Genomic DNA, 15,291 nt, shown 5'->3' with positions numbered 1-15,291 from the left:
CTACATGTTTCTACTACTGATATCAACACAAGCCCCAAGAGGCAATGTATTAAAAGTCATAATCAAGAATTTGTTGCTTATTACAGGACCTGCATCTTGAAAATAGGATGCTTAATAAAGCAAATTAAAGGACAAAACCATAGGATCTGCTCATTTTCATAAAGCACAAAAACACTTATCTGACACATGTAGCATTGTTATTTATTTCACATGGCAGGACTTTATTCATACTTTACTCTGAATCATCTTCTATAATTTTCTTTTTATTCAGAAATACCAATATCTTCATTTTCCTAACCGGAAAGAATAAAAATATCCATTTATTCCTTGTTCTCACACCCTCTTCCTAAAGTGCCAAAGTTTTTAAAAAGTTACAAAATCTCTGTTACATGGAAATATTCCTTCCTGTACAACTACCACTTCTTAAAATCAACTTGGGAAAATGGAAACATTGTATTCCACTCTGACATAACTTAAACCTGAAAGTAATGTACATCCTTAAGAAGTTAAATATGTCTCAATATTCTTATTAAGAGATCAGAATGTTTCTCAACCAATATTAGAATTTCCATCTTCACTATGTCTTTGCTATTTTTAAATATGAAAAACTGGATAGAGTAGGAGCTGATTTATAAGTAATATTTTAAAAGCAAAATTGCCTTGTACATGCTCCAGAACAATATTCATGGTAAATTCTCAACTATTTTAAGAGGTGACTGTCATAGCATCATGAAAACAATATTGCAGCACAGGGATTCCTACTAGCAACTTGTATCAGAGGCATTACATTTCCAGGCACTTTGGCAAATTCTCATACACATGTAGTATCACACCTCTCACATATATTTCAAGCCATAAAGGAACCTATAAATTATTTATGGTGATTCAGTTTGCAGATTAATTTATAGGCCCCAAACATTTTAAGCTGATACATCTGTTCTTTACATTAAAAAAAGAGAACGTTTTATTTGTGAAAACCACTGAAAAGTATTCACTCACAAATGTCATGCCCTAGTTTACTTTTAGGTAAGAAGGCTGAGAGATGCCACCCATCAGAGCCTCTAAGTCATTTCTTCAATTCTGCACTGACTATTAAAGAACATCAGCCAAGTTAAAGAATTGCACAGAAGGTCAAATTCAAGCAGCGAATGGGTTGAGGACACAGAGGACTCATGTTTCACCTTCTAATAGTCCTCAATTCCCATTCATAAAAGACTAAATGAAACAAAGAGGTAGAATTCAACTTCTTGTATGTAGACATTTGCATAGCTAGGTGACTTCAAAGCCTATGATTAGCTCCATGCTAATCAATTAACCAGTAAGTGAGGTTAAAGCGGCTGCCTCCAATGCGGGAGACCTAGGTTCGATCCCTTGGTCGGGAAGATCCCCTGGAGAAGGAAATGGCAACCCACTCCAGTATTCTTGCCTGGAGAATCCCATGGACGGAGGAGCTTGGTAGGTGCTAGTCCACGGGGTCACAAAGAGTGGGACACGACTGAGCAACTTCACCTTCACCTTCACCTACACTGTGCTAGGGGCCAAATATCTGAGACAGCACCTGGCCCCACTCTGGACACTGGGATCCAGAATTAAGCTATACCAGAAGCACTTTGTTTCCTTTGGAAAACCTTTCTTTTCTTCTTCCCAAAATTGCTTAGTGCCTCTACTTAAGCAACCAGCTTAAGCCCTAGAATGGGATGAGCATCACAGAAATGGTGAATGAAAAGCATTTATTTAAACAAGGAGGAAACAAGGGGAAAATTCTCAATGGAGTTGAAGGTGGGTAGGGGCATAAGGAAGAGATGTGAAATCCTGGTTTGCACTGAATGATGCAGAAAAATGGAATGTTTTCTTATGTTGAAAGCATGCTTTAGGCTATGAAAATTCTCCAAATCTATCCACCTCTTAAGGACTCAAATGATGTTTCAATATTGAGGTTCTAGTTCTGCAAGAGAGGAGGAGTTTGTAGAGATCAGGGCAAAGGAAAGATTAGCACTGCAACAAAAAAGTCAAGATGAAGAAAAGGAAAGCATGATGCGTGAAGGCAAGGAGAACGACCTGAGAAGGGGAGAGATCAAAAGTAAGTCACCAATAGGTTCACCTTACTTTTCAATATTCTCAAACCAGAAGGTTTCTCTAACACTAGAGGGCACGAACGCACACACACACACACACACACACACACACACACACACACACACACTGAGGCACGGGGAGCAACCGTGAGCAAAAGCAGTCTTCATATAAAGGTGAAGATCCGGGGCCCCAAGGATACTCGAAATTTCAAGGTGTTGGGGCAGTGTTTTTAACCCTGAAAATAAAATCTCTATGCTGTATTTCAGGGAAGAGTGACCGCTCTCTCTCAAAGAAACCGCTCAAGGATTGAGTGTTAACGACAGTTGAAGGCAGACAGTCCCCAGTGCTCCTGAGACAGCAACACCTTTGCCTCAGCAAAGCTCCCACCCTTTCCAGGTTAGATTTCCCTGGATCCCGAAGCTTCTGTGTTTATCTGCCCACTGTCTCCTCCTGTGGCTGCCTGTAAAGACTGGGGATGTAGACTCACCACCTGGAAATTCAACTGATTCTAGGCAAAGAACGGAGTAAGAGGAGGGGCACCCGCAGCTAACGCTGTCCAAACAGCAGCCTTCATGAGTCCGGGTTCGCAGCAGCGCAGAGCCCTTGGCCCTGGGAGGGCGGCCCTTGCGACTCTAATTCAGCCCCCTCACGACAGCCCAGACAAGAGCACTCTGCTTCCATCCCCAAGTCTCCTCTGGCTCTGAGAAAGGAGGTCTCTGTACCTGGAGGTGCCCAGGAGGGCTGGGGTGTTCTCCCCTGGACAAGGCGTCTCGGAATATGGGAGCTGGTGGTGTTCGAGGGGACCACGCAAGAGAGATGAGAGGCGAGAGGCAGCGAGAGGAAAAAACATAAAAAAATAAGGTAAGACGGAGAGAAAAATGAAAAGATAAAGTAACGGAGACGCGGGAACATCCCAAGAAAAACAGGAGGAAAGAGAACGAGAGACCTGCGGAGCGGATGCGGTAAGCCAGATCAAGAATTAGAGAAAGAAACTGACTCAGACACGGACAAGTAGAGACTAAGACGCCAAGGAGGCAGAAATAGAGAGGAAGGTAACCGTCGAGGACGACATCCGAGACCCAGCGCGTCCCCGATGTTGAACGCGCGGTGTAGAAGCGTCCGAGCACCGCAGCGCCACACCGCCCGCAGCTGGTGGGAGAAAGTTGCTGGGGCTGGAAGGCCATGTCCCCCCGGGGCTGAGGGCCAGTGGAGCGCAGAGGGTGGCCGGCGCCCCCCGCCCCCGCCCCGCCCCAGCTTGGCCGGGGAGCAGAGAGAGCAGGGTAGAGGGCGGGCAGCGGTAGAAAGTTCCGCGCCTGGCGGTCTCTCCTCCGCACTTGCAGCGGCGAGCAAGAGCGCTTCGAGAGCCCGAGAGGCCGGTGTACCGGGTTCGCCGGCGCCCCTTTCCCGGGACTGGTTCGGAGCTCCCGGCTCCGTGCTCTGCCACCCGCTGCGGGACTTTGAGGCGCCCACCCAGGCACTCGGGCCACCCAAAGAGGACTCTCCCCAGGCAATCAGAGGGGAAGCAAGAGAGAGAGACGGAGACCTGCTGTCGTGGCCAGGGATCCCGCGAAGAAGGAACGGCGGTCCACGCACGGAATTCAGCCTCCGACCCAGCCCGGCAGGTGCCGGCCGGCTGCGAGGAGTGTGGGGCGCACCGATCCCGTGCTCACCTGGAACCCGCGCCGGCCCTCGAGCGCCGCGCGCAGCCCGGCTTCCCGCCCGCGCCTCTCTGCTCACACTTCCCCGGGAGAAGAGCGAGCCGGCTCCGGCCTCGGCCAGCCCTGGAGAGGCGCCCTCATAGCGCAGCGGCGGGCTGGAGGGCTCCTCGCGAGCGGGCGCCGAGGCCGAGGAGGCGCAGAAGACCGAGCGAGCTCTCCTAACACATTGTCACCTCGGCAGAGCCGCTGCCACCGCCTGGTCACTTCGCCCCCGGCCCCCGCCCCCCTCCCACCCCGGCCCGCTCCCTGTCAGCCCCTCCCCCTTGCGCGGGCCCTCCTCCTCCTCCCGTAGCCCCAGCCTGGAGGCCTCTCACTGGGCTAGTATAATTTACGTAACCAGCACCCCGAGCCCTCCTCCCTCCCGGCTCCCGCTCCTCCCCGGGCTGGGGCGGTGCGCACAGAGCGCGCTCCAGCTGCTCCTGGAGCCGCGGCTCCTGCGATGTGCACAAGTCCCGCGATACTTGGCAGTCACGGCTCCCAAGAGCAATCGAGGGGTCGGCTCCTTTCCCCCCAGAGCGCCCCGCGATCCCTGGCCGGCCCGGGGTCCCACTGTGCGAAAACAGGCTGTGTACACTGTGTTAACCCAGAGCACCGGATAACCTCCTAGAGGGGTGCTGGGGCGCGGGGTGCAGATTGCCCTCGCGAAAGCTCCAGCAACCCCACCCCAGCTGTCGGCTCTCCATTGAACATAAGCTGCAGGGAACTTGAGGTTTAGGCTCCCTGAAGCAGAAAGGACAGAAAAGAGTTTGGCCTCTTGTCCATTACAGTTCGTTTACCCTGGCAGGATCCTAGTGTTCTGGCTAGCGACAGCTGCTGCCACCGAAATCGTTGTTAGAGACCTGGAAATGCAAAAGCTTTCCTTGTGCTCTTAAATTTTTAAGGGAGAGGTAAAGAAAAAAGCAAGGCTCTGAATTCCTTTCTTAGTCAGGAAGATAAGGTCTCTAACAGCAAAAACACATACACCGAAGCACCTGAATGTCTACGTTTCAGAGTAAAGTTAACGTGTAGTGTAGAAGAAAGTCCATGAGACTGAGTGAATTAAATTATCTGAAAGGGTTTTAGAATAGTGCATGAAAGGAGGCACAAACTTAAGACTCAGATATTATTAGCATCTGAAGACTTGGGACCTAACCCCCTCTGCCACGTGGGAGGGACTCTTCTAGGAAACTGGGATTGCTGAGTTCAGGTCTCTGCTTTGCCATTTATTCACTGTTGGCCCTTGGTTAGTTCGGGTTCTTAATACCGTTTCAGTTTTCTTATTTTAAGAGGGATAACGTAGGTCACCTCATGTTATCTCAGTTCCCTCTTAGCTTATTTGGGAAAACTAAGGGAGGATATGAGAGTTACTCCAAATATATTGAGTTATGTTGCATAAATGTCTATTATTAATGATAATCTAGGGTATCAATGACATTCTTGATTATATTCACAAAAGGCAATTTTTAGAGATGTTAATTTTATAACTTTTCATGAATCAATGATTACCTAAATTGGTATGCTAATAACTATATTTAATTTTCCCTCCTATACTGTCCACCCTGGGCAGCCCTTCCACTCTCATCAATTAGTGTTTCTGTCCTGTGTGAGGACACAGGATGCCACTCTTAACACCAAGGACACTGGCCTTTTTCTCTATTGCTTGCTTTTGTCAGTTCTGTTATCCCGTCATTCACATATCTATGGCATATTGAGAAAACTTATGGACCACCAGGTAAAAGGTTAAGATTCTAAGGCTGGCACAGCCACTTATTTGTCATATGTGCTTGCAAAACACATAAGCCCCAATTCTTACATTCTTCATCTCTAAAAACGGTAGCAATACCATTTTGCAATCTTTGTAGTAATATTTAACCAGGATGAGAATCATAAAACTAGTAGGTAAAAGTTATACATGTATTCAGTTATGTATGTACTCTCAAAGTATCTCCCTGAAAATTATGTTTTGATGTTTATCATATCATCCTCAAACTTAGCAGTTTAAAACAATAAACATCTATACAATCTCAAGGTTATGTGAATTGTCAGGGTGGTTTCTGCTCTGGCAGGCTCAATTTGGACTGGCTGGTCAATTATGGCCTCGCTCACTTGTCTTCTGGTTGGCAAGCTGATTGGAGGCAGGACTCAGCTGGGATGGATCACCTTTGTTTAAGATGTTTGTCTGTCTTTGTCTGTCATCCTTCAACAGGCTAGTCCCGTATCCTTGAGTACTGGTAGTTGCTGGATTCTGAAAACCAACAATGGAGTGTAAAGTTCTGCTAAGACACAGAAGGAAGCTACATGGCCATGCCCAGATTCAAAGGATAAAATCATATACTCCATGTTCTTGATGGGAGACACTGCAAAACCGTATAGCAAAGAAGAATGCACCCTTGAAGGGGAAGAAGCACGTAAGGCCATTTTTTTAACCCTCAGATTCTTCTTAATGACAAGGGAATTTTAAAAGTCCTTATAGTGAATAAATCTGATAGTTATCATCTTAACCAAGTGATCAAGATTAACATCACCAATAATGGGATCAGGTGATATCATGTGCTTCATGCTGTGTTAAACTGAGAAGTACACAACAGAACTTATTAATAGTATTCCAGACCAAAAAATAAAAGCATAATCAATAATCAAAAGGAAGCAAAAGACAAACCTATACTGAGAGAAACTTCACAAAATACCTGTACTTTTCAAATATATCACTGTGATGAAAGTAAAAAAAAAAAAAAAAGACTTAAGAACTGGTCCAGACTAGAGGATATTAAAGAGACACAATGACTAAATGCAACATATACTACAATGTGAAATGAAAATACAACTGGAAAAAAATACATAACTATAAGGACATTGGGATAATAGGCAAAATATGAATAAACTCTAAAATATCTCATCTCTAGGTTTTTATATATGTTTAATTACAACTGATTTTATATCAACATTAAACATCTTGGTTTTGATAATTTTGCTGTGATTGCTATCATGAACTATTCTGGAGTAAAAAGGGCATAGTGGCTGCAATTTGTTCAGAATGATTCAGAAACACCTACAGAAAAAAAAATTTAGTTAAATTTGGTGAAAGAATATAAGGAAATTCTACTTTTTAGTTTTTATGGTAAGTCTGTTTTTACTCTTTCATTCCATTTTCCACAGCAGCTGCACCATTTCACATTCCCAGCAGTACACAAGGGTTTTGATTTCTCCACATCCTTGAGAACATTTGCTGTTTTCTTTCCCTTTTCCTTCCTCCTTCCCTTCTCTTTTTCTTCCTTTCTTTTTCTTTTCTTTCAAATGGAAGGAAAAACAAAAAGGTTAGATATAACAATTAATGTGAATGAATATTAAATATAGTAAAAATTATACTGTACTTTTTTCAAATAAGAAACCAGAAGCATAATTAATCCATGAGGAATTATTGCAAGTATTTATTTAGATAAATGGGATGACCAACACTGTACAATTAATTAGTTATAAGGCATAGAGTGACTAGATGGAGAATATACTAAAAGACATGAACATGAGTTTATCAGGTATAATTGACCATCCTGTAGTTAACAAAAAAAGACATATATATATTTATACATTACATATATATATATAATTGGGCTTCCCAGGTGGCACTAGTGGTAAAGAATCTGTCTGCCAATGCAGAAGACACAAGAGACTCAGGTTCAATCCCTGGGTCAGGAAGATCCTCTGGAGTAGGAAGTGACAACCCACCCCAGTATCCTTGCCTGGAAAGTTCCATGGACTGAGGAGCCTGAAAGGCAACAGTCCATAGGGCTGCAAAGAGTCAGGACTGAGTGACTGAACAGACACATGTATTAAATTAAATTAATAAATTGTCAGGTTTGGACAAATTATTAGCAGTGAAGAAGAGGGGGAAACATGTTATATAACTTAGAGAGTTTAGATTGGATGAGTAGGAGAAACTTTTGGATGCCCAATAGTTTCTCTGTTAAGAGAAACAGAAAGTAAGAATTTTATTTTTTAAAGTGAAAATCTAGTAATACATGTTTTTAGTTATAATACTTCAGTGGCTTCTTATTGTTTTTAGGAAATAGTCTAAAATTCCAAACATGACCTAAAAGACATTTATAATCTGGTCCCTAGTTATCTCCTTAGTAAATACAATGAGCTAAACACTGGGGTAGGCACTGAAGATAAAGAATAAAGACAGCACCATTGAACACAGAGTCTAATCCTCCACCCAGTGAATATGTGTAGAATACTTACGTCGTGCAACGTGATTTACAACAGTGAGCAAAAAGACAATGACTGCTTTCACGAATGCCACATTTTGTTGTGCTATATTCTAAACAAATAAGTATGTAATTCTGTCAGGAGGTAACAAATTCTCAGAAGAAAAATGAATAAAGGATAAGAGCTGAGCTTTCAAACTGCTGCTGCTGCTGCTAAGTCGCTTCAGTCGTGTCCGACTCTGTGCGACCCCCTAGAGCCTGCCAGGCTCCGCCATTCCTGGGATTCTCCAGGCAAGAACACTGGAGTGGGTTGCCATTTCCTTCTCCAATGCATGAAAGTGAAAAGTGAAAGTGAAGTTGCTCAGTCTTGTCTGACTCTTCGCGACCCCATGAACTGCAGCCTACCAGTCTCCTCCGTCCATGGGATTTTCCAGGCAAGAGTACTGGAGTGGGGTGCCATTGCCTTCTCCGGAGCTTTCAAACTAGTTTGCCACAAATCATTTATACATGTCACATAACATATTGATCACCTTACCCATCAGGAATGGCTAAGTATAGTGGCCTCAGATTGCTAGAGTCCATAGCTAGGCAGCCTCTGATCATAAGAAACTTGTTCAGGCCTTTATGGAGAATGGCCTAAGCAAGTGTTGTGTGAATGTGTGTCCAATTCTTCCTATGGCATAGATAAAAAGGTGTCTACTTCTGGACATCTGCTACAACTTTCAGTTGCAGACAACTGATAAGGGCTCATGGAATAGTTTGAAGATTTTTTTTTCGGGAGCAAAAGAACATCGTATGATGAAGGAACATCGCATTCCCCATTGTAGATGGGATGCAAGGAGGTTGGCAGGAACTTCTAATGAGCATTTCTCCAATTAATGACCCAAAGTTCCAGTTAATGACCCAAAGCTCTAGCATAAATATCAGATAATCCTATTCTGTATGCTGCTAATTTGCTATTTTTGTGGTAGCTATGTCAGCTGCAGATTGGCTATTCTAATAATACTTGGGCATTCTTCAAACTCCAGCTTTATAATTATTTTTATTTTTTCTGATAAATATTTTGAATATATTTGAAATCCATTTATATACATAAAAATTTAAAATCACAACTTTAATGAAAGAAAAGTAGTGCTGATGCTTCTAAAATAGCAATTTAATTGATATAAATGTTTAGTCATAAAAGTAAATGTTTAAAATATTTTTTACTTCCTTATTCAAACAAGTTTTCTCACCTTTGGTGTTGACCAACTATTATATCATCATTGAAAATGTCATGATTGGGAAATTTTATACCTATTTCAAGTATAGAATCAATTAATATAAAGGTGAGTTCATGGAAGCAATATCTCATTAAAATATTTTTGAAGATTTTATTAGAAAGAAACAATTTGGTAGGTCTTATCTTTTTCACATATCATTTTTATATAATAATTTAATAGTGTGAATAAAATTGAATCAACTTTTGGCCAAGCTCCATATTAATACACTAATATTTGCTCTATTTTATCTCATGATCCATAAAGTCCCATTGCAAACTTACAGTTTTCCATATTTGTGTGATTAATGCCTGTTTTCTCCAATATAAAATAGGATACACCAGCGCAAAGTTTAAGTTTATAAAGTGGCAGTGGGGGCGGAGGGAATTATTGTAACTTCACTCCAAGTGAGATAGATGCCTGTTGTACAGAAAACTTTTCTGTTAATGAATAAATCAATCCAACCACCTCTTAATCAACAGCTGCCTTTTCTATAAACTTTTTTCTTTTTTTATCTTCCCTTCCCTCACTACTTTTTCCCTCCTTGTTTTGAATTCTTGATTGGGCAGTAACCATTAGTGCCAAAAAATTAGGGGAAAAATTAGGGGAAATTTTTTAGCCCACGAAAATCTTTCAGCACCACGGAGAGCGACAAACGAGTCTCTCCCAATCAACTTTGTGGTCACTCTAGTCTGACTATGCTACTATTTAACATAAATTGACAAGAATACATAAATAGATAGTAAGTAGGACGTGGAAAAAGACTAACTAAGCCACTACTAAGAATCCATAAAAAGAGATAAATAGATGAAAAGCAGAACAATGTGGAAAAGCATTGGCATTCACTTAAGGAAATATGGGTTTGCTATCATTTAACCTCTCTGTATCGCTGTTAAATCCAAAAGCAAATATAAAGTAAAATGTTAAGTACCATAATAAAGCATGAAACAATTACACATCCATAACCTCAAGAGTTTTTCACCTCCATATACCATATAGACATAACACTTCTTAGAATATAAGTTCCTGAAAAGCAGGGACTGTATCACTGCTTCCCAGGATTGAGTACAGTGCCTGGCACATAACAAGTATTAGTAACATATTCATTAAATACATGTGCTAAGTGACATTATCTTGTCAATAATATTTTACTTGCTAATTAAAGGTCAGGAAAAATCCATTATATTGGACAAAATTATTTTCACATCTAAGAATCTAATAGTCTCTTCAAAATTTGAATAGGAACACTGATTATTAAAAAAAAACTATATAGCAGGTAAACTTTATTGATTTTCATATTTTAAAGTTATATTTTAAAACATCACCCTCTTGCAATGAAGACTTTTCCAGTGTGCTTTAATTAGTTATTTGATGCTTTATTCATAAGTCCAGTATGAGTAACATTAATATAACATTAATGTAACAACCACGGAATCTTTCAGCCAACAAGCAGCTACCATACCTCTTTATTTCATCAATGCACAGATGTAAAAACTATTGTCTTACAGAATTAAAGTCAGATATAAAGGACAAGGAAAAGTATTGAAGCCACTATTTTTAAATGTAAACATTTTAATAAGAGATCCCCAGAATCACATTGGGTTTTCTTTCTTGGCCTCATTTTTCTTTGGCTATCCTATTCAAAGAAAACTATTTATATTGCTACACACTGTACAAAAAATATTATGTATATTGGACAACAAAATTTTAAATAATCAAGTTCATAATTTTTTAAGGTGTAAAAGGGAAGAGGGAGTAGAAAGTATTAAGTAAAGTGTCACAAATTTTTATCTTCAATTCTATCTAAATAGCTGATTAGAGTCTGGATAAAAAGGAGAGAATCTGTTTCACTTTAAATCCATCTGTGTTGCCAAATTTATCTGAAGAGGCAGCTGTCTCTACATTAAATAACAGAAGATTGACTACCATTTAGTAAGAAAGGTGACTACAATTAATTGTGAGGAACTTATGAAGCTTAAATAAAAATATATTTCACTTTATTTTGAAAAAGTAGTGGTCCATATTTCACTTCATATTAAATATAAATGTAAAATGAGAACATGTATTATGATTTTTCATTAATGAGACTGAAATGCATAGTAACCCATTAAGTCAGAAATATGTAATAGTTATGATATAGAAAGAGGAATATATATATTTCCTTGAAAACTGTAAGCCATTTTACAAATGTAAGATACTGCAAGAACAGCATAGAATTAAAACTTAGTAGATGAGGAACAAGAAAAATTATGGAACATTTAAACAATAGGTCCCATAACTTTAAATTTAATAGACAATATAAAGGAAGACATGAAATGCAATTAATATTAAGGAAGACATAATCAAGATTGCTGGGAGAAATATCAATAATCTCAGATATGCAGAGGACACCACCCTTATGGCAGAGAGCGAAGAGGAACTAAAGAGCCTCTTGATGAAAGTGAAAGACGAGAGTGAAAAAGCTGGTTTAAAACTCAACATTTAAAAAATGAAGATCATGGCATCCAGTCCCATCACTTCATGGCAAATAGATGGGGAAGCAATGGAAACTGTGAAAGATTTCATTTTCTTGGGCTCCAAAATTACTGCAGATGTTGACTGCAGCCATGAAATTAAAAGGCACTTGCTCCTTAGAAGAAAAGCTATGATCAACTCAGACAGCATATTAAAAAGCAGTGACATTACTTTGCTGACAAAGGTTAATATAATCAAAGCTATGGTTTTTCCACTAGTCATGCATGGATGTGAGAGTTGGATTATAAAGAAGGCTGAGCGCCAAAGAATTGAAGCTTTTGAACTGAGGTGTTGGAGAAGATTCTTGAGTCCCTTGGACTGCAAGGAGATTCAAACAGTGAATCCTAAAGAAATCAGTCCTGAACAATCATTGAAAGGATTGATGCCAAAGCTGAAACTTCAATACTTGGGCCACTTGATGCGAAGAATGGCCTCATTTGAAAACACCCTGATGCTAGGAAGGATTGAAGGTGGGAAGAGAAGGGGACGACAAAGGATGAGATGGCTGAATGGCATCACTGACTCGATGGCCATGAGTTTGAGCAAGCTCCAGGAGTTGGTGATAGACAGGGAAGCCTGTGTGCTGCAGTCCATGGGACCACAAAGAGTCAGACATGGCTGAGCAACTGAACTGAACTGAAGGAAGACATGCAAGGGTAGAGTATGCAGTGATGTAAAGGGATTTTGCCTTGGGAAAATCATTGTTATCATATAAAAACAACTAATTTTATTAGCAGTAAAGAGAATATTGATAGACTCCAAGGAGAATTTCATAAACATGAGAGTTGACCTCTTATGATTTATATTCTAAGATGTTAATTTCTCAAGTTATAAAGAAACTTGAGTTTTACATAGTTAAATGTATCTTTACTCCAAGAATATACAAAACTGTTCTCAAAATATCTCCATATTTTTAGTTATATCAATTTGACACAATTTTGCTACTTCTCTGAACAACACCTCATTATATTGAATTCTGTATGTATGTACGTATGTATATGTATACATGTATTATCTGTCTGCATGAATCTATAAATTAAATTTTATAACATTAATGCCCAGAGTTACCCTCCTAAGTGTGCAATCCCTCTAAGGTTCTTGAATGTGAAAATCAGCTTTTAGAGCTACTTCTCATTAAATACACAATGGGACTAAGTGCACCATGTGACATATAGGTGTTATATTGACTTTTAAGGATACTTCAGTACCCAATGATAAAAATTTTCAGAGTGAAAAACTGAAATTAATACTTCCTTCCTCACAAATCTGTAAGCCATGTGAGTTGCCTGTGCTGTGCTTAGTTGCTCAGTCATGTCCAACTCTTTGCAACTCCATGGACTGTATCCCACCAGGCTCCTCTGTTGATGGGGATACTACAGGCAAGAATACTGGAGTGGGTTGCCATGCCCTTCTCCAGGGGATCTTCCCAACCCAGGGGTCAAACACAGGTCTCCCAGTAGTCAGATTTTAAAAAACTGATATAAAACCTAGTGTCATGGCCTCTAAAAATCCACTGAAGAAACAAAAGCACACCAAAAGTTAACTGTATTAGAATCAACTTTTCAAATGTGGTGCTTCTGCTTCCATTTTCATCATAAATAAACCATAGAAATTAGTAAATGAAAAAAATTACGTGTGTATACTCAGCAGTCTATAAAAATTGTGTGTGTGTGTGTTTTCATCTATATGGCATCTTACTTCTCAAGCTCAGGGAGCCACAGGCAGTTTGTAGACTTTAAAGAAAAACAGATATGGAATAAATTTTCTGATGGTAGCAATGTGACCTTGGACACATATCTTTCTGAGAAGTTTTAGTCATTTTTGGTAAAATGAGTATGCATTATCTATCAAAGCAGGTGTTTTAAGAATTGAATGATGCAGCATATATATGTGGCTCACACTAGGTACTCAATAAATACTATTTCTTAGTTTTCTGTGTTTTAAATGCTATTGTTTTCAATTTTCAAATATAATGGGGGTTTAAGGTACATCCTAGAAAAGTTCATGCTCCCTGATTTGGGAACAATGCTGGAGCAGGAACTAAGATGATCAACATCATTTATGTACATTTCAGAAATTCTCTCACTGCTTTTCCCCTTCCTCAAATCTCTAAATTGAACGATTCTAACCTAGAATCAGAATAAGCATTCATACTATGAATAATTTATAAGAACTAATTAATACCCCATCATTTACACAAGTGCTTATGTGCAAACATCACACACACAACCGTATTTGAACACACATATGCATATAGATTCCCACTTTTAAATGTAAGCTCCATGGACTTTGTCTTCACTGTCATAGAAATGTCCCAGTGGACAGAATTGAATGCCTCCTACTTAATAAGGGCCAAATAGCATGTATCACATATAGGGGGCTTCCCAGGTGGCTCAATGGTAAAGAATTCACCTGTCACTGCAGGAGATATGGGTTCTATCCCTGGGTCTGGACGATCCTCTGGAGAAGGAAATGGCCTCCCACTCTAATATTTTTGCCTGGGATATCCTATGGACAGAGGAGCCTGGTGGGCTACAATCCATGGGGTCACAAAAGAGTCAGACATGACTTAGCAACTAAACAACACAACAACAGTAAAAGGTTAACAAAAGTAACTAACAACAGAATAGAAAATGGGATCAGTTAGGCTAATTTACTAAGGTTCATACAACTAAAAAATGGTGAAACTGGGATTAAAGCCTAGGTGTGTAGAAATTCAAGGTCTACAGTCTGCTTCACATTTTGGAAATTTTAAGTCTATGGAAGTGTTGAGGGTTGAATGTAGTGAATCATTCACCAACTCAACCAGATTTACCAATTGTTAAATTTTTGCAACATTTGTTTTCTGTCCTCTCACTCTCTCACTATACAGTTCAGTTCAGCTTAGTGGCTCAGTCGTGTCTGACTCTTTGTGACCCCATGAATCGCAGCACGCCAGGCCTCCCTGTCCATCACCAACTCCCGGAATTCACTCAGACTCACGTCCATCAAGTCAGTGATGCCATCCAGCCATCTCATCCTCTGTCGTCCCCTTCTCTGCCAGCCTCGAATCCCTCCCAGCATCAGAGTTTTTTCCAATGAGTCAACTCTTCGCATGAGGTGGCCAAAGTACTGGAGCTTCAGCTTTATCATCATTCCTTCCAAAGAAATCCCAGGGTTGACCTCCTTCAGAATGGACTGGTTGGATCTCCTTGCAGTCCAAGGGATTCTCAAGAGTCTTCTCCAACACCACAGTTCAAAAGCATCATTCTTCGGTGCTCAGCCTTCTTCACAGTCCAACTTTCACATCCATACATGACCACAGGAAAAACCATAGCCTTGACTAGACAGACCTTAGTTGGCAAAGTAATATCTCTGCTTTTGAATATACCATCTAGGTTGGTCATAAGTTTTCTTCCCAGGAGTAAGCGTCTTTTAATTTCATGGCTGCAATCACCAGCTGCAGTGATTTTGGAGCCCCCCAAAATAAAGTCTGACACTGTTTCCACTGTTTCCCCATCTATTTCCCATGAAGTGATGGGACCAGATGCCATGATCTTC

The 15,291-nt window shown here is 40.5% G+C and overlaps 1 protein-coding gene across 5 annotated transcripts in view; it reads right to left on the bottom strand.

The window, feature by feature from the left end:
- Positions 1–4,020, bottom strand: part of GALNT13 (polypeptide N-acetylgalactosaminyltransferase 13) — a 645,011-nt gene extending 640,991 nt beyond the window's left edge. Inside the window, exon 1 of one of the 5 annotated variants that reach the window (XM_040229104.1) lies at positions 3,620–4,020. The gene's annotated coding sequence lies outside the window, so the exon portion shown is untranslated. The remainder of the gene's footprint in view (positions 1–3,619) is intronic. The other 4 variants (XM_040229105.1, XM_040229106.1, XM_040229102.1 and 1 more) reach the window with 4 other exon arrangements.
- Between the last annotated feature and the right edge of the window lie 11,271 nt (positions 4,021–15,291).

This window comes from Oryx dammah, unplaced genomic scaffold (genome assembly GCF_014754425.2).
Source record: "Oryx dammah isolate SB20612 unplaced genomic scaffold, SCBI_Odam_1.1 HiC_scaffold_27, whole genome shotgun sequence".
Taxonomy (NCBI): Eukaryota; Metazoa; Chordata; class Mammalia; order Artiodactyla; family Bovidae; genus Oryx; species Oryx dammah.
This window is presented reverse-complemented; position numbering and strand designations above follow the sequence as displayed.